Genomic DNA, 23,725 nt, shown 5'->3' with positions numbered 1-23,725 from the left:
GTATAGAACTCTATATACTGGGTTTCATTTACAACAGAAAGGTGCTTGTTTCCAGCCATTATGGCTAGAAAAGGGGCAGAGCAAGTTGCATAGGGCCATGGCACCAGCAGTTTGTGCGTACCATGATGATGATAAGAAAGGAGGCTGTGTGTTCCTTTAACTCATTGTGGTCTCCTTTGACTGATAGCAGTCTCCACAGTATCAGAAAGTTGAAGTGCTGGGAGATGAACCTGAGAACCCAGCACACAGCACATTTGCTGAATCAAGATAGTCCCACCCTGGAAGAAGATAATGCCAAATCAGTGAATATATGCAAAAGGGCACCATATGCTACTGTGCCAGGATTCAGTTCTTCTCTGCCTTTTTGGACTTCCCTACAAAGAACCACCTCCCACTTTGAGACCCATCACTGGGTCCTCAGTCAATGTACTCTAGATCCATATTTTCCAGCCTTGGCAACTTTGGGATGGGTGAACTTCAACTCCCAGAATTCTCAGCAAAGGCTCTGACTGCTCTGTGGAAATCTGGGGGTTGAAGTCCACCCACCTGGAACATGCCAAGCTTGGAAGACACTGGTCTGGATCAAGTCCCTTTCTCCTCCAGTGGAGCTTTGCTTTGTTCCAGCTCCAGACTTTCCATCGATGGTGACAGAGCCTGACAAGTAAATCTGAACTCAATGAAAGCCAAAACAGACCAATGACTTTCACTAGCAATCAGCTTGTCAAAACTGGGGGCATCCTTCACCAAACGTGTGGAGGACCATGCACATTTTGGAAAAGCACAATGCACAGAATATACAGCATCATGCCAAATCAAAACATTGATGCTTCTGCTAATCCAGTGTGAACCCTTGGTCTCAAGACCCGCTGAAGTCTTCCACAATCTTTCTCATGTTTTCTCTCTTTCCTTTGTATTAAGTTCAGGGCCTAATCTAGACCTGAAGGGACATCGTATTATGTCCCCCGCATAACATTAGTGGGGTACTGACAAGGGTTGCCCATCAGGAACAACAAACAGGAACAGCATTTGCTGCTGGAGGTCACTGACTCAGAAATAAGGCTTTGATTTAAGATGTGATGTGCTAGGGGCCATTTAGGTTCCCAACCAGAACAGAATAATGGAGAGGTTTTTAGATCAAAAATGTCCCCCCCCCCTCAAGGTTTTGTATTCTTTCCTTTAAGAAACAGGAATGAAGATATGGCCTGCTTGTTTAAAAATTAAGCATGAAACTTCATGTAGTGTAAAAGTATACCTTAAATAAAAATGCTACTGATTTACTAATAAGTTGTTCTTTTAATTCCATGTGTGCTGCCTAGTCTTTGTAGATTATGGCTGAAATGCAATCGCTCTTTTACTTTCAGGGGGATAAAATAGCCAGGCAGGAGCTGGGAGGTCATAGCACTGTTGCTAGCAGGTTCTGCCCTGACCCATTTGAATGTGTGAATTGAGCCTATGCAAAACCTATACTTGGCTTGTTATTGTCAATCAAGGGGGGAATCCACTGTTCCGGATTTTTTCTAGGTGTACCAGAGCAGTATTAAATTCAGGAGGGGCACTGAACTGGTTTCCCCTTTCTTTTGTAGGTCTGAGCTGGAAAGTAACCAGCAAAATATCATGTCCACGCTGTGTTCCTTCCAAAACCCATGGGATGGGATCTGGCATTTCAGAGAATCTCAGTTCACTGAAAAAATCATGGAATTGCAAGATGCTGAAATGAGATTTCAGTTGTAACGATGGCAAGAACAATAACAACCACTAGCACCAGGAGTATTGGGGGAAAACCTGGAAAGTAAGTTTTGGGAGTTCCACAGGAGCTGGGGCATCAGCTGGCACATCGCATTGCAGAAGTCTGCAAGAGCAAGTCTTGAACAACTCAGGTTATTAGTGCGGTGTTTATCAACCTCGGCAACTTTAAGCTGGGTGGACTTCAACTTCCAGAATTCCACGGCTGGCTGGGAAATTCTGGGAGTTGAAGTCCACCCAGCTTAAAGTTGCCAAGATTGAGAAACACTGTAGTGGTGTATCTAAAGGAGTTCTCCATGGCCTGCAATTTTAACCAGCAGTTCCAAATCTGCCCTGCTGTTCTTTTGGCATCATTAATATCATTATCATTAATACCGATCCTGCCGCTGCAGCTGTCCCTATTCTTTTCCATCTTCTGCTTTAGGTTCAAGTACCAAGGGTTTACCTAGCACCTTGAGGAACCAGCCTTGCTGATGCAGGAAATCCGTCCCTAGATGTGTATCCGTATCAGTAATTGGTGAGCTTTCCAAAAGTCTTCCTCTTCCCAAGGTGCATTCCTGAGCAATTCAAAAGGATCCTTCCTCCTTCAGCTAAAACTCAAACGATCTCATGGGGCAGTTTCCAAAATCAGGCTGAAAAAAAGGCAACCATTTCTCCCAGGCATTGACCAAACAAATGGAGCAAATGGAGGTATTTTGGGTACCTTGAATGCAAACAGAAGATAAGGCTTGAACACCCCATATTTGGGCCCATTTAGAGTCTGTTCTGATTGTCTAAAGATTACTGGAAATTTGAATATTTGGCCTGCAGCATAATTCTTATCTCTATCCATTGCTTTTCATCTGTCCTGACTGATTAATCGTCTGAAAAAGGGATAAGGCTTACTAAAGTTTGACCGTAGGACTACATCAGGTCTCAGCTGCAACTATCCAAACAGCCACCGGAGGGCAGCAAAGTAATCCAGAAACTCAAACTCCTTACTGCCATCTCTGGTTACTCTTATTTCCTTCAGCCAGATCTTATAGCCCTGTGCTAAGTCTACAGGGAAAAAAGTATTTTAGGGCTCAGTTCAGTGAAGAATGCTTTTTTCTGCAGGGAGCAAAGGGTGATGGATTATATCAGACCCTTTGGATTTCCTTTTTACCTACTGATGCAAATTACATCTTGACTTTTCATTGAATGCATTCTGATGTTTGGCAGTCTTCTCCCCATGAATGAACCATTTTTCTTTTTAAATTGAGCTACCTTCAGTACGGAAGACAAACATGAACAAAAGGAGGTTTCCCCTGCCTGCAGTCCTGTTTGCTAAAAGGTCCTCCCTGCTGTGCCTAGTAAAGATTAATATGCAACATACCAGATTTTTTTTTTCAGTACAGAGTCTTATTGCTATGCAAATCACCCTGTCCTGGAAGGTGGGTGATTTTTTTTCCTGATTTCCATCTGTTCCATGTAAGGAACAGCTCAGAATTTGATGGGGTAACAGAATAAAACAGGCATAAATGGACAGAAGTGAAACAGAGATTCTGGAGAGTGACCAGCCAGCTGGTTCAGGATGCTGTGTTTGAACCCAGGATTAGATAATTTGACAAGCAAATGCAGAATGAATATGGTGTCCTAGACTTTAATTTAGAGAATATCTATGCATGTGTGAATGGGCACTTAGCGGTATCTGAGTAAGAGATACACCAAGGTATTCCTGTAGGTGGGTGTCCAGTAAAGTCAGATGAAGTGCAAGAAACAAAGATTTTGTGGCAATTTAATTGAAGGGACATGTTAAATCAGGGCTTAAAAGAAAGAAATGAGTGGGATGTCTTATGAGGGACTCTTTTGCTGCCCAGCATAAGAAAATTAATGGTGCAACTATTCATTCATTTACAAAAGTTATATACCACCTCAGTCCAATCAGACAGTTTGCAATGGATTTAATGAAATGCAATAATAAGGATACAAATCATGTCCCAAAAAAGTTCTCCAGAAAAAAACAGGTGTTTATAGATTTCTGGGAAGCCATTAAAGTGGGGCCACTCTTGCTTCGGAGAGTGAGCTGTTCCATAGGAGGGGAGCCCCCACAGAGAATGCTCTCTTTCCAGCCCCTCCTGTCTTACCTCTTGCGAGGTGGGCACCTTCAGCAGGCATCCTCCATTCCTTCAGGTAGAGTTGGCAGAACCTCTCTATGGTGCTCCTGTAGGTACCAAGGGGTAGGTGGTAACCAGCACCATGAATTGTACTTGTTGTGCCAGTAACCAGTGCAACTCCCACAGCAATGTTGTCACATGGCACTATTGAGACAGATGAGGAAGTGTGCAGGACGCTGCATTTCAGACTTGGTGAAGCTTCTGGGTAGTCTTCAAGGTAGCCCCTGTACAGCAAATTGATGATGGGCCATCAGGTTGGTGTCAACTCTTTGCAACCACATAGATACATTTCCTCCAGGAGGATCTGTCCCCAGCCTGGTCCTTCACACCTTCTAAGGATGCCCCCATCACAGCTGTGACTGAGTCCATCCACCTTGGTGCTGGTTGTCCTCTTCTTCTCTTTCCTTCTACCTTTCCCAGCATCAGAACCTTCTTCAGAGAGCTGAGTCTTCACATAATGGGTCCAAAATAAGGTAATTTGAGCCTGGTCATTTGTGCCTCCAGTGAGCTGGGTTGATTTGCTTGATGATCCATTGGTTTGTTTTCCTGGATGTCCACAGTATTCTCAGGAGTCTTCAACACCAGTTGGAGACCCAGTTTGGTGGTGAAGGCATCTGGCTAGAAACTGGGAGACTGTGAGTTCTAGTCCTGCCTTAGGCACAAAGCCAGCTGGGTGACCTTGGGCCAGTCCCTCTCTCTCAGCCCTAGGAAGCAGGCAACGGCAAACCACTTCTGAAATCTTGCCAAGAAAACTGCAGGGACTGGTCCAGGCAGTCTCCAGGAGTCAAAAAAACTGACTTGACCAGTTTTTAGCTGCCTGGTGGCAGCTAATGAAGTCCTTATATTGACTTAGGGCTTAAGTGAACAGGGGCCAAAATGAAGGGGCTTCTTAGAAATGCAGAAGACCCCAAAGGATTTCTTCCGCTAGGAAACCTGCAGGACACATTTTTGAACACCCGCAGCTTTTGTACAGATTCTGTTTTCTTTGACAGATGCCATAAACAAATCATGTGTATACTACTCGATCTGGGATGACAGCCAGCAAAGTAAAGGTTCGGGGAACAAACGATGTCACACCACTTTAGCTCACAAGTAAAACGATCTACTTTCATCTGGAAGAAGAAACACAACGGTGTTTTTCCCAGTCTTCACACGCCTAAAGGGGATTCAAGGAACATACCCCTCCTTTAAGCCTGCTACCCATAAGGTCCCTTAAAAACAATTACATAAGTTTCTTTGTCGAGTTACATAAACTATCATCTGTTTCCCAGTGGGACCTCAATTTCCAGGTGAAGCGACATTTGTCTTTCTGCCTCAGCGAACCTGAATGTCAGGCTGGAAATAAGCAGTGGGGAATGGAGCAACGTTTTGAGAAATGTGCAGCTGACAATTTGGGCAAAAGGTGCCCTTTGTCTTCAGGACGAAGGAATGAGGCACCTTCTGCACCAAATGAGCCGAAAACAGGCTGTCTTGGTTCACGAAGCGGGGGAGAGCGGAGCGTTGAAAATAAATCATGAATTTATACTGAGGGTCTCGGGGCCTGCGGGGGCAAATTCCAGAGGGTCTCCAAAAACCCGAGTGGAGTTTTGGGCATTCGCCCACCTGGCTAACCCTCCAGGAGGCGCTTTCACAACTTAACTGACCAGGTGGAATTATTCTAGTCTCAGACAAACCTGAATTTCTTTGGGGTTAAACTTAACCCCTTAAACTGATTAGCCCATTCGCTGAGTTGAAGTTAAGTGGGTCCGGGGGTCTCCATTGGGGGGATTAGAAATCCAGCATGGTGGCCTTGACTGAGAGATCAAGGCCCCACAATTTTTAACATGGATCACCCATGAGGAACGCATAAAAGGGGGCAGGGCTTTAATTGCGTGATCATGGCCACCATCTTGGCTTTTTTGACCTCCCCTGTAAATGCTACATAGGACCAGGGCAAGTAAGTCATTCTCATTCTGAGGTCCCCAACCTCAGAACAAGGACGCCCAGGAGCACCAGGACCCTGTCCCATTTAATTTCTTACCACTTAAAAAATGTATCATCGTCATCATTCTGAATATATTTTCTATTGAGAGCCACTATGATATGGTGGTGAAGGTATGGGACTGGGTCTGGGGAGACCCGGACCCTAATCCACCCTCAGCTGTAGAAGCACACTGGTTAACTTTGAGCCAGTCACTCTCTCTCTGATCGGCCTCCCTCACAGGGTTGTTGTGGTGGAGGAAAATAAGAGGTCTTGTACTGCATTTAGATATAAGCCCCATCCAAATAACTAAATAAATTTAACTAATTAACACTTGTAAATTAAATACATTTAGCATTTGCAGATTGGCATCTTGAGGGCAGAGCAAAGCAAAGCACCAATCTCCAGCATCAATTTTCTCTCCCCAAATCCTCCAGACCCCAGGGTTGCTCCAGGAGAGCTTTCCCACAACGTTTGACTGCCAACAAGTGGGTTTAACTGCTAGGCCAATTCCCCACAATCCCGCCCGCCGCCCCGAATGAGTTGCTCTGGTGCAATATGGGAAATTAAAATGGCAACCGGGCCTAAATCTGCAAAGCTATGGAAGCAGCTGCCCGCCATCCATTCAGCCTCATCTACTGTTTTGCTTCAATCTGCTGAAAGATGAGAGATCCTGAGGGCTGGGTTTGTATGGTGCAGGGAGCTTAAACAAGCCAACAATGTTTTAACCACGATGTTAGTTGATCAGTCAGAAAACTGTACATACACAATGTGGACATTTAGAATAGGATCCCCCTCATCTTTTTTTTCTTCCAGACTTGGCATTCCAAACAACATGAATTCTGTCTTTTGAATTTCCCATAATGCATCTGACTTCGTATCTTTCTCTGAGCATTGTGGGAAATGAGTTCTCTGATACACACACACACAAACACACATACAAACAGCCAGTGTGGTGCAGTGGTTAGGGTTTAAGATTTGGCAAAGAGCACGTTCTGGTCCTGTTTTAGGCATGGAAACCGGTTCGATGACTTTGGGCCAGTCACTCTCTCTCAGCCCAAGACCCTCCCTCAAGCACGGAAACCGGCCGGTTGACTTTGGGTCAGTTGTCCTCTTTCATCTCTAGACTGCGAAGTCAAAAACCATCTGTCTACATTCAGCATTGGACCAAGGCGGTTGAGTTAGATCCATAACCTTCAGTGAAGTGGCCTTCACCCTAAAGCGAATTGATTTGGACTGTTAATCATAACCATAACGCATCACAGGATGTAAGTTGTTCTAAGTAAAATTGACAAAATCACCATCAGTCAACTGCAAAAGGTAGCTTTCCTTGGAACAGCTCACATTCTGCGACGATACCTTTAATTTATTAAACAACATCGTCTGGCTGACCCAGGTCCTTGGGAAGGACTCAATAGGTGGACAGAAATGCCAAATCTGGTCTAAACATCAGGCTGACTGTGCGACCAACCATAATAATAATACATATACTGTAAGCCAGGGTTTCTCAACCAGGGTTCAATGGCACCCTCAGGCGCCGCAAGAGGTCACCAGGGGTTCCCTGGGAGATCATGATTTATTTAAAAAATTATTTCAAATTCAGGCCACTTCACATTAAAGAGGTACACTTCATTCTTTAAGTTTAGTTTAAGAACACTGTTCATGCATTTATACAGGCCTACCCATGAAACGAATATAGTATTTTTGCAACTTCTGGCCTATATTTGAGCCTGAATGTGCAGGGGTTCCCCCAGGCCTGGAAAATATTTCAAGGGTTCCTCCAGGGTCAAAAGGTTGGGAAAGGCTGCTGTATACAAACACAGAAAAGCACACACACAAAATTGAAATGTGGAGAACTGCCTTCCCAATGTGTTGTTTTCCACAACTGAGGCCAGAAGAAAACATTTCCCCATTTCCAGATTGAGGAGCAGCCTCTCCACAGAAGCGAGACAACCCTGACTTTCTTTCTTTCCAAAAGCAAGTTGAACCCAAACTCATCTAGAGTGTTTTTTAAAGCGAATTTATTGAGGGAATGTCAGATTGTTTTTTATGTCAATGTTTTTTTATGTTGCTCAAAAGTTTTGCTTTAAATTTTTGTAATTATTGTAACATTATATTGGGGATGTTTTTGTGTTTATTGATTTGCATTGTATCTTTGTACATCACTGAGCGTTGCCTGATTGCAGCGGTTTAGAAATCCAGTAAATCAATAAATAAAAATGTGCAGGCTTTTAAGGACCATGCTGGCTGGGGATTATGGCATTTGTAGTTGGAGAAGTTGCCTGAGAACTCCACCTAAAATTTACAGGCTTCAGTGACTGGTGATCCTATGGATTAAAGATTTCCTGCTGGTTAGCTGAGTCACAAATTTTAAGTCATGCTTTGATGGGTAGAGACAGTCATAAATCATCAATTTCCAATGTAAGATTGCTGAGATTTGGCAGATTTGCTGATATTTGGCAGAGATTGTTTATTTAAAGTCCTCGATTTGAGACTTCTATTGTTGGACTATAGGATGCTGAACTACACAAAGACTTAGTCTGATCCACCAGGACTGGCCATATTTTACAGTTTGTCCACATCCTCAAATTCTCCAGGCAATAAATCTAACAGAACAAAGGAGTCATGGTCTCCCTTGTGATGCCACATAATTTTAGCAGATGCAACCCATAAGTGCCCATCTATGGATGGATGGTCCACTGCAATGTAATTTCCAATTTGGAACCTCGCCAAAGACATTTTCAGCTCCCTGCCAGAAGATGAAATATATATAAAGTGCCCTTCAGCTGTGAAGACAGTTGTATGCAGCTGTGCCCTTGTAGGACTGAGACCACTTCACATTATCTGATAATCCTTACAATAACCCTGAAAAGTAGGCCAACATTCTAATTCTCACACTGTTGATTGCAAAGAGGGAACTAACAAGTCTTGAGGCCTGGTGAATTTGGAATCCAGAGCTTCTTCATTGTACCTCATTATCTCTAGGATCAAGGTGGAAGAAGATGAACCCTCCTTTGAGAAGGAAGGTTTTGAACAACTTCTAAATCTTTGGTGGACATCAACCCAAATGAAGAACGACATGGATGAAGGGAGAGACTCTGCTCTACTTCAGCAGATATATATTGACTGTTTGATTTGCACCAGGAGAAAATCATTAATCATTAAAGCAATCATTAGACGATGCAACACCCATCCTGGTGTAGAATTTTAACTATCTCCTTAATTAACCATGAGGTGTGTTTCTGTTCTGTTGATTGTATAAAGAAAGAGATAATAGTTACAACTTTCTCCATTCCCCATTTCACTTCTAAAATGCATCCATTCACTGGGTCTGGGACACTATTACCATCATTCACTGATGGACAGAAGAGGCTGATGGTCTCCTTTTTGGGGGATGAAGGCTTCTCCTGAATGTTTCTCCTCTCCTCGCTATATCATTCAGTCATGCACTGCTGAGTTATTGACCCAAGGCTGTTGAAAGAGAGAGTGGCTTCTCTTTACCAAAGAGATGAGAAACAGCCTGCTGAAAAAAGGCAAGTCAGCCACCTTCTCCTTCAAACCCATTTCTTCTGGCTTCTCTTGGTCTCCTCAATCAACTCTTGAAGATTTGTTTGAAGTGCATCATGTCACCACATTGCCAGTTTTGGAAGCCTCACTCAGCTTTCATTAAAGCAGCCTTCTGCATCCCTTGTGACCTCCAGAAACCCTGGCCTGCAACTTCTAGCCAGGTGGCTGTGAATGATGGGAGTTGGAGTCCAACCCATCTGGAGGAGGCCTAGTTTGGGATGGTGCATTAATACAGGCAACCCTCATTGTTGCCAGGAACAGAATTTAAGCTGACAAAATTTTGCAGATTTCTCATTCCTCCACTCCATTTCCTACTTCATCCTTTCACAGATCTCTTCCAGATAATGGAAAGATGTTTTTCTAAGGCCATTAGCCACCTGCCAGCCTGCTGGAGGGTCTTTTTTTAGCTGATATCCTGACATGCTGGGTAAACCCTGGATACTAAGCCACAGTTGGAATTCACTTTCCTACCCTTTAATTTTCCAAAGACCGAGCGATTTGTGTCCATCCAGATTCTTCTAGTCAATGATGAGCAAACCAACTTTGGCATAACTCATCATTTGCTCCTCAGGTTCCAAGTCTAGTGAGGGTTGCAACAAAATGCTGCTGTCACTTCAAATGATGACAAGGTAACCACAGCTTCATCAGTCTTGAGAACGTGGCATGCGTGGTTTCCTTTCTCTTCCACTCCCTCCGTCGTTATGTCAACCTGATAACAAATCCTTTTCCAACTGGGTAGGAAAACTTGTCTGTTACTGACAGAGTAGACTTGGAATGATACCATTAGATACACAAGGAAGGGATCCAGAATTTTAAACTTATTGGTTTCCTTTGGAGAATTGTAAAATCACTCTATTATCTATACTGAAAACTCAAATCTTACAGAAATGCTTTCCATAAAAATCCTCCTGCGCTTGCCCTGCCTGGAAATCCTCACATTTTCCTTAAGGTTTTGCCTTAGATGGCATTCAGTGACCACTCTAATCCTCCCTGGGTTTACCGACTTTGAAACAGGCATAGGGTGTTTGTGGGGCAGCGGGGTCTGCAACTGAGGCTCCAACATCTCCAGATGGCTTGCACCCTTGTTCAATGTGAATTCTAAGTGCAGTGTTTTCCCACATGAACCCATCCTCCAGTTCAGATCAACAAGCAGAGACTCTCTGTTGGATGTTTCTGGCTTCCCAGGGGTAAGGCTGGTCAAAGGTGCTGAGAAGGTTTTGAACCCTACTGAAGTCAGTCTCCAGCACCAGATCTTCTGTGTTTTCAGGAATGTTTCCTGTAGAAGCTTAGCAGACTGAGTGCTCTTGGTGAAAGGAACCATCAAAGGTCCAGCCCAGCTTTTCATGCCTGTCTGTCTGGGGAATTCTGGGAGTTGAAGTCCACATCAAAACACTGTATTAGAGGCATAAGGAAATGTGATAGACTTTGGCTGTTGTTTGATATCAAATGCTGGGGGAATATGCTTGAAAATGTATTCTTAACCAAGACACCATCACCAAGAAGATCTCCTTCTAGCAACCATTCATTGTCAGTCCTAGGAAAAATTTGAGGTGATCCTTGTTCAACTTGCTAATCTCCAAAAATATTGGACATCAGCTACCAAAATCACTAGCTGAAATCTAATGTATTTTGTTGGCACCAAAGTAGGAAAGGCAGATCCCATCACTTGGCTTCCAGCACTCTGGAATTCCCAGAGATGGGATGTGCGATTCCTGAACTTATTCAGTGACAACATGGTTGAGAGATGTAGGTAGATGTTTCATTTCATTTCATTTCTTGATTTGATTTCAGCCAATAGCAATCAATCAGTGCTTGACAGTTAACAATCAAGAACTGATGATAAAACATCCATGAAACTGCCATCAGAAATAAGCAATGCCCTAAAAACTAATGCCACAAAATAGCCCAATAAATGTACAACCAGATGGAAGACAGAAAAATTATTATTATTATTATTATTATTTGGATTATTTGAATTTATTATTTCAAATAAATTCATTATTTTATAATCAATTTATAATTTTATTATTTCAAATCAATTTTGAAGCTTATTATTTCAAATCAATGTGTTGAACATGCCATAACTAGATGGCATGTTCACAATTCAAAAGCCCTTTTCAGCTCTTCGGTTGTTAATCATTTATTTTATTTTTGCTTATTTATTTATTTTATTCATTTCAACCTAGAGGGCCACCCATCTCGAAAGCATGACTCTGGGCAGCTGACAACTGTTAAAAACAACCTAAATGACAATGTCTTCAGCAAAGGATCGTTACCTTGTCGTGGTGCTGGAGCTTGAGCACCTCAATGATGCCATGAGCTAAACCGTGAAGGGCCACCCAAGACGGGAAGGTCATGACAGAGAGGTCAGACTAAATGCGATCCCTGGGGAAGGTAATGGCAACCCACCTCAGTATTCTTGCCGTGAAAACTAAATGGATCAGTACAACCAGAGATATGTCGGTATACCATCGGAAGATGAGACCCCCAGGTCGGAAGATGGTCAAAATGCTACTGGGGAGGAACAGAGGATGAGCTCAACTAGCCCCAGACGTGATGACGCAGCTAGCTCAAAGCCGAAAGGACGGCTAGCGGCCGACGGTGCTGGTGGTGAACGGCGAATCCGATGTTCTAAGGATCAACACACCATCGGAACCTGGAATGTAAGATCTATGAGCCAGGGCAAATTGGATGTGGTTATTGGTGAGATGTCAAGATTAAAGATAGACATTCTGGGCGTCAGTGAACTGAAATGGACTGGAATGGGCCACTTCACATCAAATGACCACCAGATCTACTACTGCGGACAAGAGGACCACAGAAGAAATGGAGTAGCCTTCATAATTAATAGTAAAGTGGCTAAAGCAGTGCTTGGATACAACCCAAAAAACGATAGAATGATCTCAATTCGAATTCAGGGCAAGCCATCTAACATCACAGTGATCCAAATATACGCCCCAACCACAAATGCTGAAGAAGCTGAAGTAGAGCAGTTCTATGAGGATCTGCAGCACCTACTGGACAACACGCCTAAAAGAGATGTTATTTTCATCACAGGAGACTGGAATGCTAAGGTGGGCAGTCAAATGACACCTCGAATTACAGGTAAGTATGGCCTGGGAGAACAAAACGAAGCAGGACACAGGCTGATAGAATTTTGCCAAGACAATTCACTCTGCATAACAAACACTCTCTTCCAACAACCTAAGAGACGGCTTTATACATGGACTTCACCAGATGGACAACACCGAAATCAGATTGATTACATCCTTTGCAGCCAAAGGTGGCGGACATCTGTACAGTCGGTAAAAACAAGGCCTGGAGCTGACTGTAGTTCAGATCACGAACTTCTTCTTGCACAATTTAGGATCAGACTAAAGAGATTAGGGAAGACCCACAGATCAGCTAGATATGAGCTCACTAATATTCCTAAGGAATATGCAGTGGAGGTGAAGAATAGATTTAAGGGACTGGACTTAGTAGATAGGGTCCCGGAAGAACTCTGGACAGAAGTTGGCAGCATTGTTCAGGAGGCAGCAACAAAATACATCCCAAAGAAAGAGAAAACCAAGAAGGCAAAATGGCTGTCTGCTGAGACACTAGAAGTAGCCCAAGAAAGAAGGAAAGCAAAAGGCAACAGTGATAGGGGGAGATATGCCCAATTAAATGCAAAATTCCAGAGGTTAGCCAGAAGAGATAAGGAATTATTTTTAAACAAGCAATGTGCGGAAGTGGAAGAAGACAATAGAATAGGAAGGACAAGAGACCTCTTCCAGAAAATTAGAAACATTGGAGGTAAATTCCAGGCCAAAATGGGTATGATCAAAAACAAAGATGGCAAGGACCTAACAGAAGAAGAAGAGATCAAGAAAAGGTGGCAAGAATATACAGAAAACCTGTATAGGAAGGATAACAATATCGGGGATAGCTTTGACAGTGTGGTCGGTGAGCTAGAGCCAGACATCCTGAAGAGTGAGGTTGAGTGGGCCTTAAGAAGCATTGCTAATAACAAGGCAACAGGAGACGACGGCATCCCAGCTGAACTGTTCAAAATCTTGCAAGATGATGCTGTCAAGGTAATGCATGCTATATGCCAGCAAATCTGGAAAACACAAGAATGGCCATCAGATTGGAAAAAATCAACTTATATCCCCATACCAAAAAACGGAAACACTAAAGAATGTTCAAACTATCGAACAGTGGCACTCATTTCATATGCCAGTAAGGTAATGCTCAAGATCCTGCAAGGTAGACTTCAGCAGTTCATGGAGCAAGAATTGCCAGACGTACAAGCTGGGTTTAGAAAAGGCAGAGGAACTAGAGACCAAATTGCCAATATCCGCTGGATAATGGAAAAAGCCAGGGAGTTTCAGAAAAACATCTATTTCTGTTTTATTGACTATTCTAAAGCCTTTGACTGTGTGGACCATAACAAATTGTGGCAAGTTCTTAGTGGTATGGGGATACCAAGTCATCTTGTCTGCCTCCTGAAGAATCTGTATAACGACCAAGTAGCAACAGTAAGAACAGACCACGGAACAACAGACTGGTTTAAGATTGGGAAAGGAGTACGGCAGGGCTGTATACTCTCACCCTACCTATTCAACTTGTATGCAGAACACATCATGCGACAAGCTGGCCTTGAGGAATCCAAGGCTGGAGTTAAAATCTCTGGAAGAAACATTAACAATCTCAGATATGCAGATGATACCACTTTGATGGCTGAAAGTGAAGAGGAACTGAGGAGCCTTATGATGAAGGTGAAAGAAGAAAGTGCAAAAGCTGGTTTGCAGCTAAACCTCAAAAAAACCAAGATTATGGCAACCAGCTTGATTGATAACTGGCAAATAGAGGGAGAAAATGTAGAAGCAGTGAAAGACTTTGTATTCTTAGGTGCAAAGATTACTGCAGATGCTGACTGCAGTCAGGAAATCAGAAGACGCTTAATCCTTGGAAGAAGAGCAATGACCAATCTTGATAAAATAGTTAAGAGCAGAGACATCACACTGACAACAAAGGCCCGCATAGTTAAAGCAATGGTGTTCCCTGTAGTAACATATGGCTGCGAGAGCTGGACCATAAGGAAGGCTGAGCGAAGGAAGATCGATGCTTTTGAACTGTGGTGTTGGAGGAAAATTCTGAGAGTGCCTTGGACTGCAAGAAGATCCAACCAGTCCATCCTCCAGGAAATAAAGCCAGACTGCTCACTTGAGGGAATGATATTAAAGGCAAAACTGAAATACTTTGGCCACATAATGAGAAGACAGGACACCCTGGAGAAGATGCTGATGCTAGGGAGAGTGGAAGGCAAAAGGAAGAGGGGCCGACCAAGGGCAAGATGGATGGATGATATTCTAGAGGTGACGGACTCGTCCCTGGGGGAGCTGGGGGTGTTGACGACCGACAGGAAGCTCTGGCGTGGGCTGGTCCATGAAGTCACGAAGAGTCGGAAGCGACTAAACGAATAAACAACAACAACAAATGACAATGTAATAATAATAATAATAATTATTATTATTATTATTATTGGCTGCTGTGCATTTTAATTTTTGTACATGCATCTGTTTTTATTTTTTACCACGGTTTGCCTCCCAGAGTCATTTGTTGAGATGGGTGGCTATATAAATTGATTAAATAAATCAATAAATCAATAATCGGCAAGTGAGACAAAGCCAAAAGAAACATCAAATCAGCATCAATTTAACCAACTCCTGGGCTCTGCGATGCAGTCTGACCCTCATGCACAGAGAATTTCCTAATGCTAACATGAAGTTGGAGCTGCGCAAATTCCAGGGGGAAAATGTTCCATAGTCCTGGCATTCCAAACAAGAAGCAGCTTCTTGGACTATGCGCCCTGCCAGAATCTGGCCCCTATTATCTGGATCGGGGCTCACCTACTCCAGTCCTCTGTATCCTGGTTGCCTGCTGGACCTTGCCTGGTCTGCTTTTCCAGCCTCTGACTTGGAGGATTCAGACAAGACTCCACTCCAAGATTGCCTTTGCTGACTTCAACCCCCAGAATCCTCCCCCAACTGGCAATGAATTCTGGGAGTTGCAGTTTCCGTGCATTCAGAGATGGTGAACTAGGAAAGACAGATCTGAATTCTAGACTTCAAAGGTTTCTGATGGGTTCTTGCTGAAACTTCCAAACTCTGTCCCCTGCTGGATTTTTTTCCTGTGGCATGACACATTCATATGCACCAAAGCATAATGTGCCATGCCAATAAAACAAAAACCATTTAGCACAGTATAAGATATTCTGTTGGAACCTTAATGGATCCTGTTGTGCTTTCAGATCATGGTTTTTCCTTCTCCTTTGCCACCTACCACAAATTATTCATGATGTCACCAAGGCTACTGGAAAATAAGCCAACTTACTTTACTAATTTAGGTTTTTTTTTTAGTAGACTCAGGTAATTGAAATAACAAGAATCCTTTTTGGTTACTATTGTTCTACCAATCAATAAGAAGGGTATTTCTTCTGAATGGTTTCTCTTCCAACACTTATGAAAAGACATTGTGTGCCCTACGGGCCCATGCTGTCCGTCAAAAAGCGCTGGACCACAAACTCAACCTCAGCTGTTGTAATCAATGATAATAACAATATTTTAGAAGAGCAGAAGGCAAGATAACAACAACATCATCAAATAATCTGATAATCAAAGTCTTTGTTTCCAGCATGGAAATCTGCACCACTCAGAATCACATGCAGGAATGTTGAATCATTATTAATTAGGCAGCCTTATAAATTGAGTTATTATTATTATTATTGGTCAGAAACTTTCTTGCAAGCAACTGAAAGCTCTGCAAGAATGATCAGTCTCTATTCCAATAAAGATGGGCAAAGAGAGAATGAAAGTCAACCAGAGAGATGTATGTCAGGCAGAGAATAAGAGTGACCATCCTGGTTTGATCTTCCCATGTCACATCTGTTCCCACATCTAGGCTTGTACTTCCAGAGATTACTATCAAAGGAATATGGTGTATCTTGCACTTTAAAGTGTTCCAAATTAGACGCTTCTGTGGAATCTGGAATTTATGATTCCGTAACTGCTGTTGCATCGAAGGAGGACATTCTAGATCCTGCAGGGAAAATGTTCTGAATGGAAGGAATATTCCCCATGGAGGGAACAGTAGGAAAGAGCAGAAGATATGAGAGAAAGCAGGAAGAATGAGGGAGAGAAAAGGAGAAGGATGGAAATGATCTCTCTGCCAGCAAATACATGATTCATCATACTGTGGTCCTGAATGAAATGAAGGGAAAAGATGGAACTGAAGAGTCAAACCACAAAAGAATGCAATCCTCAAAAGAAGAAAAAAATAGTTGACTAGCCTTGACAGATTTGTTGTGTTGCTGTTGTTGTTATTGTTGTTTGGCTTTATAAGGCTGCCAAACTGGAGAAGCTCGATGTAGTGGGCAGAAGGAATAACCTTGAAGAGCAGAAGGAAGAGCTGCAATCATGTGGCACGATAAGAGAAATCTGAGTCCCGGGCAGAAATGTAATTTGAGAAAGCGTCTCTGACATGACCCTCCCTAGTTCTCTTGAAAATAAAGGGAGGGAGGGGGGAAGCACACTCAGACTTGCAACTTACGTGACTTTGGTTTCCTAGTATGGTCTACCTTGAAGGACTGACATTCAAGGAATAGAAATAAAAAGTGACATGAGTAAGCTACTCATTCTTCCTTGAAGATGTCCTAGGCCTGAAGCAACTTTTTTGATTCAGAGATGTTCCTCTGAAGCAACAACACTGGATGTTTGCTATATCTGAGGCAAGCAAGATTCCTTCTTTCCAAACTCTTAGGGAGTTGGCCAATTGATCTTCCATCCATTGTCATCATCTGCTGAAGGTTCTTCAAACCAGCCTTCCATACCTTGCTTAGTCCTTGCTCCAGTTTTAAACATGCATACACATACTTATGGAAGGAAAGAGAAGAGGACAACCAGCAGCAAGATGGATGCACCCAGTTACAGTGGTGATGGGGGCTCCCTTGGAAGACCCAAGAAACAGGTAATGGAGAGAATCGAAGTGGTTGCTAAGAATCGACACTGACTTAATGGCATATACTTAATCACACATACTTAAGAATTAACCAGAAGTGCACAGGCGATGTGCTTCAAAGTTTGAGATGGGTCGGGGAAGAAGGGCAAGATGAAAGTGATGTAAAGAATCAGCGCTCATTCTTCCATTTCCAAATCATGTCTCAGCCAGTGCCCCCAGAACCAGAACCAGCGTAGTTATCCTCAGGACAGTTATTAATGCTTGCTTCTATAGTGGTACGAAATGAATTATTTTCTAAACAATAAAGCACGTAATTATTCTCTTCTGCTGGCTTGCTGGAGAGAGGAGAAACTTTAGCTAGCCAGGACATTCCATAGATGGAATTAATGTTGATTCCTAACCTAAGGAACATCCCTGGGACAATTTTCTGTCCAGCTTTTCTGAACTGAAGCAAGGAAGGAGACAAAAACGGGTACAAATGCCCCTTTTGTGGAAAGGTCACTGTGATCTGTAGGTGTGCGCTGATCTCTCTCTAGCGTGGCCATCCCATTGCCTTTATCTTCTCACCGTATCTGCTGCTTGCAAGCCAATAACATGCTGAATAAATGAAAGGGGGGATGGGATTGGATGCTTTGTTAGCTGGCACAAATAGAGCGGGTGATCAAATTGATTTGTCATGGTTGCCAACAGTAAACCTGCCACTAGCCCTCCAGGAGTCTTTGAGTCCCGTGGCTATTTTTATTTCTTAAATGCATGAGTGGAATGTCTGGGCTCCTCGCACTGCAGGAAACTGATAGGAATCAGTCTGATCTCGGAGTAAAAGTGCAGGCAGGGGGAAAATCAGGTTTCCGGTCTCTCGGAGCCGAAAGATACTGCAGACTCCGAAGAGGAGGCAAGTGTTTGCAGAGATCAGTGGTTCTTGAAAAATAATTTGTTATCTCTTCTTCCCTGGCAGGGCCCCTGTGGTGTTCCTGAGGCAGGGGGAAAGGAAATGCCCCCAAGAGAGTTGGATAGGAGTCCACTACCTCACCCCAGGCCCCTGGGCCCTCCTATGCGGCTCTCGGACATCAGCTGGGCCTCCGACTCAGGAGTTATTGGTGGGTAGGCTAGACTTCAGCTTGACTTCAGCTCCATGGAAACAGAAAAGTAGATATGGCTTTCTTCTACCCAGAGTGTCGACAGCCACTCTATTTTGCTTCATAGAACAAAAAGAAGCACTACATGCTACAGGTGCCAGGCGCAAAGGTTGTGGGCCTGCTCGCACCTGGCAAGCCCATGCCCACTGGAAATTTATATTTATCATAACTCATAGTTTTCTTTAAATCCACACTCAGAGTGAAGAAAAAATAAATCCAGCAGGTTAAGAACACCTACATGTGGAGAGTGTTCTTCCCTCTCTGCCTAAAGGAGTATTCTCTTCTCCTTTGCCCACCCCATGCCTTTTTCCTTTCATGCTGCTACTTTTTCAGTTGCAATCTTGAGAGCAGAGTCTCCCTCTTTTTCATTCATTTGGGAGCCATCCTGGAAGTTTTCTCAGCTGAAGTGCAGGACCTAAATCAAAGGTGGTGTGATGGTTGCCTATTCTAAAACACTATCAGACTCATGAGCAGAAATTCAAAGATATCTGATTTATTAAAGAATAGTATGCAGGATCACAGAGAAAGCTGAGAATGATGAAAGCGCGCCAAATGCAAACTAAAAACCCTTGGTGCAAATGAAATCCCCCCCCCCCTGTAGAATCTTCCCAAGTTCACAATCCCAGGTGCTCCTAACAATGCCCTTCCTTTCCGCATTGGAGACACTGACCCCTCATGTAGCGCTGATCTCTCTCCTCATCCTAGGCTCTATAGCTTGGCCGGGGAGCAGTCGCAGCACTTCGGGGTGCCCTCATGGTGGCGGGTGGTCTTTCAGATCTTCTAGCTTGCATGAAGGTATGCTGAGCATGCTCAGCCTTGCCTGCCAGACAGATCCATTCATACAATGACTCTGGGTCGTCTCTACACAATGCCCATCATAGGACGTCCCAGTTGAGTCCCTCTTTAAACCGTTCTATTAAGGTTGACTGAGACCAGTTGGGGATTTTCCCAGCTAGAGCCTTAAACTCGAGGGCATAATCAGCTACAGACATTTGGCCCTGGGTAAGATCCTTCAGCGCCTTCTTAGCTCTTGCCTTGGCCAGAGGATCCTCAAAATGCAGCTTTAACACCCCCATAAAGTCCTCGAAATACTCAAGTTCAGGGGAGTCAGTCTCACTTAATTGAACATACCAGTCAGCCACTCGACCCTTCAGCTTGGTGGCAATGGCAGTTATCTTAGCCTCTTTGGAAGGGAAGTATGCTCCAAACTGCCTCATGTAACTTTTAGCATTAGTTAGAAAGAAAGATAACTTGGTTGGATCCCCATCAAACTTGACAGAAAAGTCTCTCACCCCCACTCTGGTTGGAGCCAAATTGGCACCTGCTTGAGTGGTTGGGCCCCAGGTTACAGTAGTTGTCCCTCTTCGGTGGGTGGGGGACACTGGTGATCAAGCCCTGCGGGGTGGAGATTCATCCCGGAGCTGTCTCTGATCCCGCTCTGCCTGCGGTCCAGATGGGAGGATGGGGGATGGTTGCGTGAAGCTGGGATCTTCCCTGCACCTCCCCTGCCCCCCCCCCAATGACAGAGACAGGTTTCTTAGCATGTACTCCATCGATTCTATTTTGGCCTCCATCACTCTTAGCCTTTCAGGGGTTTGAGATTCCTCCCTCCCTCGCGTGTTAGGCTGTCTCTCCATTGATACCATGGTAGATTCTACGTCTGGGGTCAGCGGGAACCGATACTTCCAGGATGCCTGGGACGTCCCTGGCTGGGGTTCTCCCACTTCATCCCAGGTGATCAACTCTGAGGACGATTTGCTGGGTGCCGGTTGCTCTGGTTCTCCCCCATTGTCAGATTCCTCCACCTCAGGACTGGAACTCAATTCCACCTGGAAATCTGAAGGTTCTGGGGTGAGGCTCAGTTCTCTGCTCTTGACCGTCGACTCGGGCATCAAGCTAGCCATCTCCTCAAGTCCCCCGGTCATAAACTTGGACTCGGCCATTGTTAACAATTTTCCCTCACAAGAAACTAATCTTGGTAGGAGCTAATGGTACAATTTTGGTGATTCTCAGCTTTATGTAATGGTTGCCTATTCTAAAACACTATCAGACTCATGAACAGAAATTCAAAGATATCTGATTTATTAAAGAACAGTATGCAGGATCACAGAGAAAGCTGAGAATGATAAAAGCATGCCAAATGCAAACTAAAAACCCTTGGTACAAATGAGATCCCTCCCCCCATAGAATCTTCCCAGGCTCACAATCCCAGGTTCTCCCAACGGCTTCTGATGGTCTACGGGAAAAGTCCTTGAGCAGAGCACATAACCCAAGCACATTCCATTGAAATGAACATAGATACAGAGCTTGGTACAAGGTTTCACAGCAGCTCCCTCCCAACAGAAACACGCATCAGCACCATGGCATGTGAAACGTTACGATGTACAGTGCACATTGAAACAGTGAACATGACAGGTGGGCCATCCAGATATTGCTGAACTACAACTCCCAGAATCCTTCACTCTTGGCTTGGCTGGTTTGGGTTGCTGGGAGAGGTAGTTCAGCACAGTGCCTGGAGGGCTATGGATTGACTCTTGGTGATAAAAATCCTTACCAAATAAATACCATGTAATGGATAGGAGAGCCACTAAAACCAACCTTCAGGACTCTGGACAGATCCCAGGAAGCAGATTATTTGTTCAGTCAGCCTTTGGGCAAATTATATAACCTTTTTCCCACTTGGCATCACATTCTGAACTTCAAAATCTGAGCATGCGTGGGCTGATGTGGGGCTAGGCAGTCCTTTGGATATTCCGCATCATTCTGAGATTTAAAAGTTAGCGCTAACACTCTAACTAAGCATGCCTTGCCATTTCTTAAGTTTCCTTTCCCTGCGTGAGAGGCGTCTGATTTTCCAGGATGCTTGAAAATTCCTTTGAAACTTCTCTGAGAGGTTGAGTTTTGCTGTAGGAGATGGAAGAAGGGCTGTTGCTGGCATCTTGCCATCCCTTTGCAGCCTCCCTGGCTGCCCACGTTTGTCAGTTGGAGAAAGCTCCGCGGGAGGAATTCCCTTTCTTGCAAATTGCTAGCAAGAGATCAGACAAAGGAAAGCAGGAAACTCACACACACCCCTTGTCCACTTCCCTGGCTTGGCTTCCTAAGTGTCAGCTAAATCTCAGCCTTACTGCCTGATTAAAAGGAGACAAGAAAAGCTGAAAAAAACCAAGATGGAATGAATAACATCTCTGTTGCAACAGTTCACTCTCTCACTAACCCCCCTTCCCTCTTCCCTTCTTTCCAACTAAAACACACCATTTTAAACCTGAATGTAATGATCTAATTTCACACTTCTTAAACATAACAATTATCTCGGCTGGATTGTTCCCCTTGTCGGAGCACAGACCCCGCGCTTCCATTTCTCTGGGGGCATTTATTTAATTAACGTGACCTTTTCCTGAAATTATTAAAGTATTCATTGCAAAATACATGTGAAAAAGAGAGAGGGGCATTTAGCCATCTAACTAAAACTTGGCCAACTTAGTCAGTGACTCTGCTAGGAGGCAAGTAGAATTAATGCTAAGAAATAATAATAATAATAATAATAATAATGCCATCCCTGCAAAGAAACTGAAGAAACAGTGGACCACCTAGTTAGCTGCTGCAAGAAGATTGCACAATTGACTACAAACAACGGCATGACGAAGTAGCCACAATGCTGCATCGGGATATCTGCAAGAATCTTGCCTGCAAGCAAGAACTGTTGGGACCACAAATAGACAAAGGAACAGGAAATGGAGACGCCAAAGTGCGCTGGGACTTCAGAATGCCAACGGACAAGCATCTGCCTCACAGCACCCCAGACTTAACCATTGTTGATAAGAAGGACAAAAAGGTCTGGGTAGTGGACACTGCAATCCCTGGAGACAGCAGAAGAGAAGAGAAAGGACTGGAGAAAATCACAACACACAAAGACCTGCAAATAGAAGTAGAACGACTGTGGCAAAAGCAAGCAAAGGTCGTCCCAATAGCAATGGGTGCAACTCCAAAACATCTGGAGCGCCACTGGAACACCATCAGCGTTCACAAGGTCACCACCAGTCAACTGCAAAAGGCAGCTTTCCTTGGAACAGCTCACATCCTGCAACGATACCTTTAATATTATCAAACAACAAGATCTTCCTGTCCCAGGTCCTTGGGAAGGTCTCGCTAGGTGGACAAAAATGCCAAATCCAGTCTAAACATTCTGGCTGACAGTGTGACCAACCATAATAATAATTCAGTGTATGTGCCATTTTAGAGCTCTTCAGAAACTCAAGGTAGCATCCATTCCATTTCCTTCTCCAATTTTGACCACCAACACCAACCCTGCAAGGTAGGTTGTGGTAAGAGACAGGGAAAGAGGCTAAGTCACTTTGTGACCTTTTATGACTGCAGGTGGACTGGACCAGACCCCCCAGCTCTTAGCCCAACTCTTTCACCACTACACCACATGGGCTTTCCAAGGGATTTAGTCTCCTTCCCTATTCTGTCTAGGTTTACACAGATGTACATATCATTCCTTTCTCAACTTGTCCCTACAACAACAACCCTGTGAGGTTGTTTGGGCTGAGAGACCTCAACAGGCCCTAGGGGAATGAGGGAGCTTCAGTGGCTGAGATGGGACTTGAACTTGAAGTCTTCCAAATTTTTATGGCCTTTTTCACTCACATCCCATCCTGGTCTGTGGGGATGACCTTGGGAGACTGGGGAGAGCTGCAGACTGGACCACCATCATGCAAAACATACCTCAGCCCAGAGAAAGTACCGTGTCTGGATTCGTTTCTCCTTGGCAACCACTTTTAGATTATTTGCTTGTGTCTGAAAAAAATGAAGGTTTTGGGTTTTGACAATTCAATGGTTCGATTTCATAGAAATAGTGTTACTAAGGCTTAACTAACAGTAAGAGATTATATCTGTACAAAATGCATTTATATCTGTATTGGAGAAGGTCGGAAGCCACTTTCTTTTTTTGCTTTCTACCTAACTCCGCACTTTTATAGTTCTTTCTTTTTTCTTTAGTTCTGTACTCTGTCTCATCCATACCCTATATTTTGTATTTTAGCTATACTTTGAAAATTGGCAAAGTTCTTTAAAAAAAAAGGTATCTCAGCCCTAAGAAGGAGGGAGAGGGTGGGAAGCGTTTCAGAAGGGACCCTCCCTCGTTTTCCGGAGAGTAAAACTAAAGGAGGGGAGAAATACTTCCC

This window comes from Candoia aspera, chromosome 8 (genome assembly GCF_035149785.1).
Source record: "Candoia aspera isolate rCanAsp1 chromosome 8, rCanAsp1.hap2, whole genome shotgun sequence".
NCBI classification, from domain to species: Eukaryota; Metazoa; Chordata; class Lepidosauria; order Squamata; family Boidae; genus Candoia; species Candoia aspera.
Note: the sequence above shows the minus strand (reverse complement) of the source record.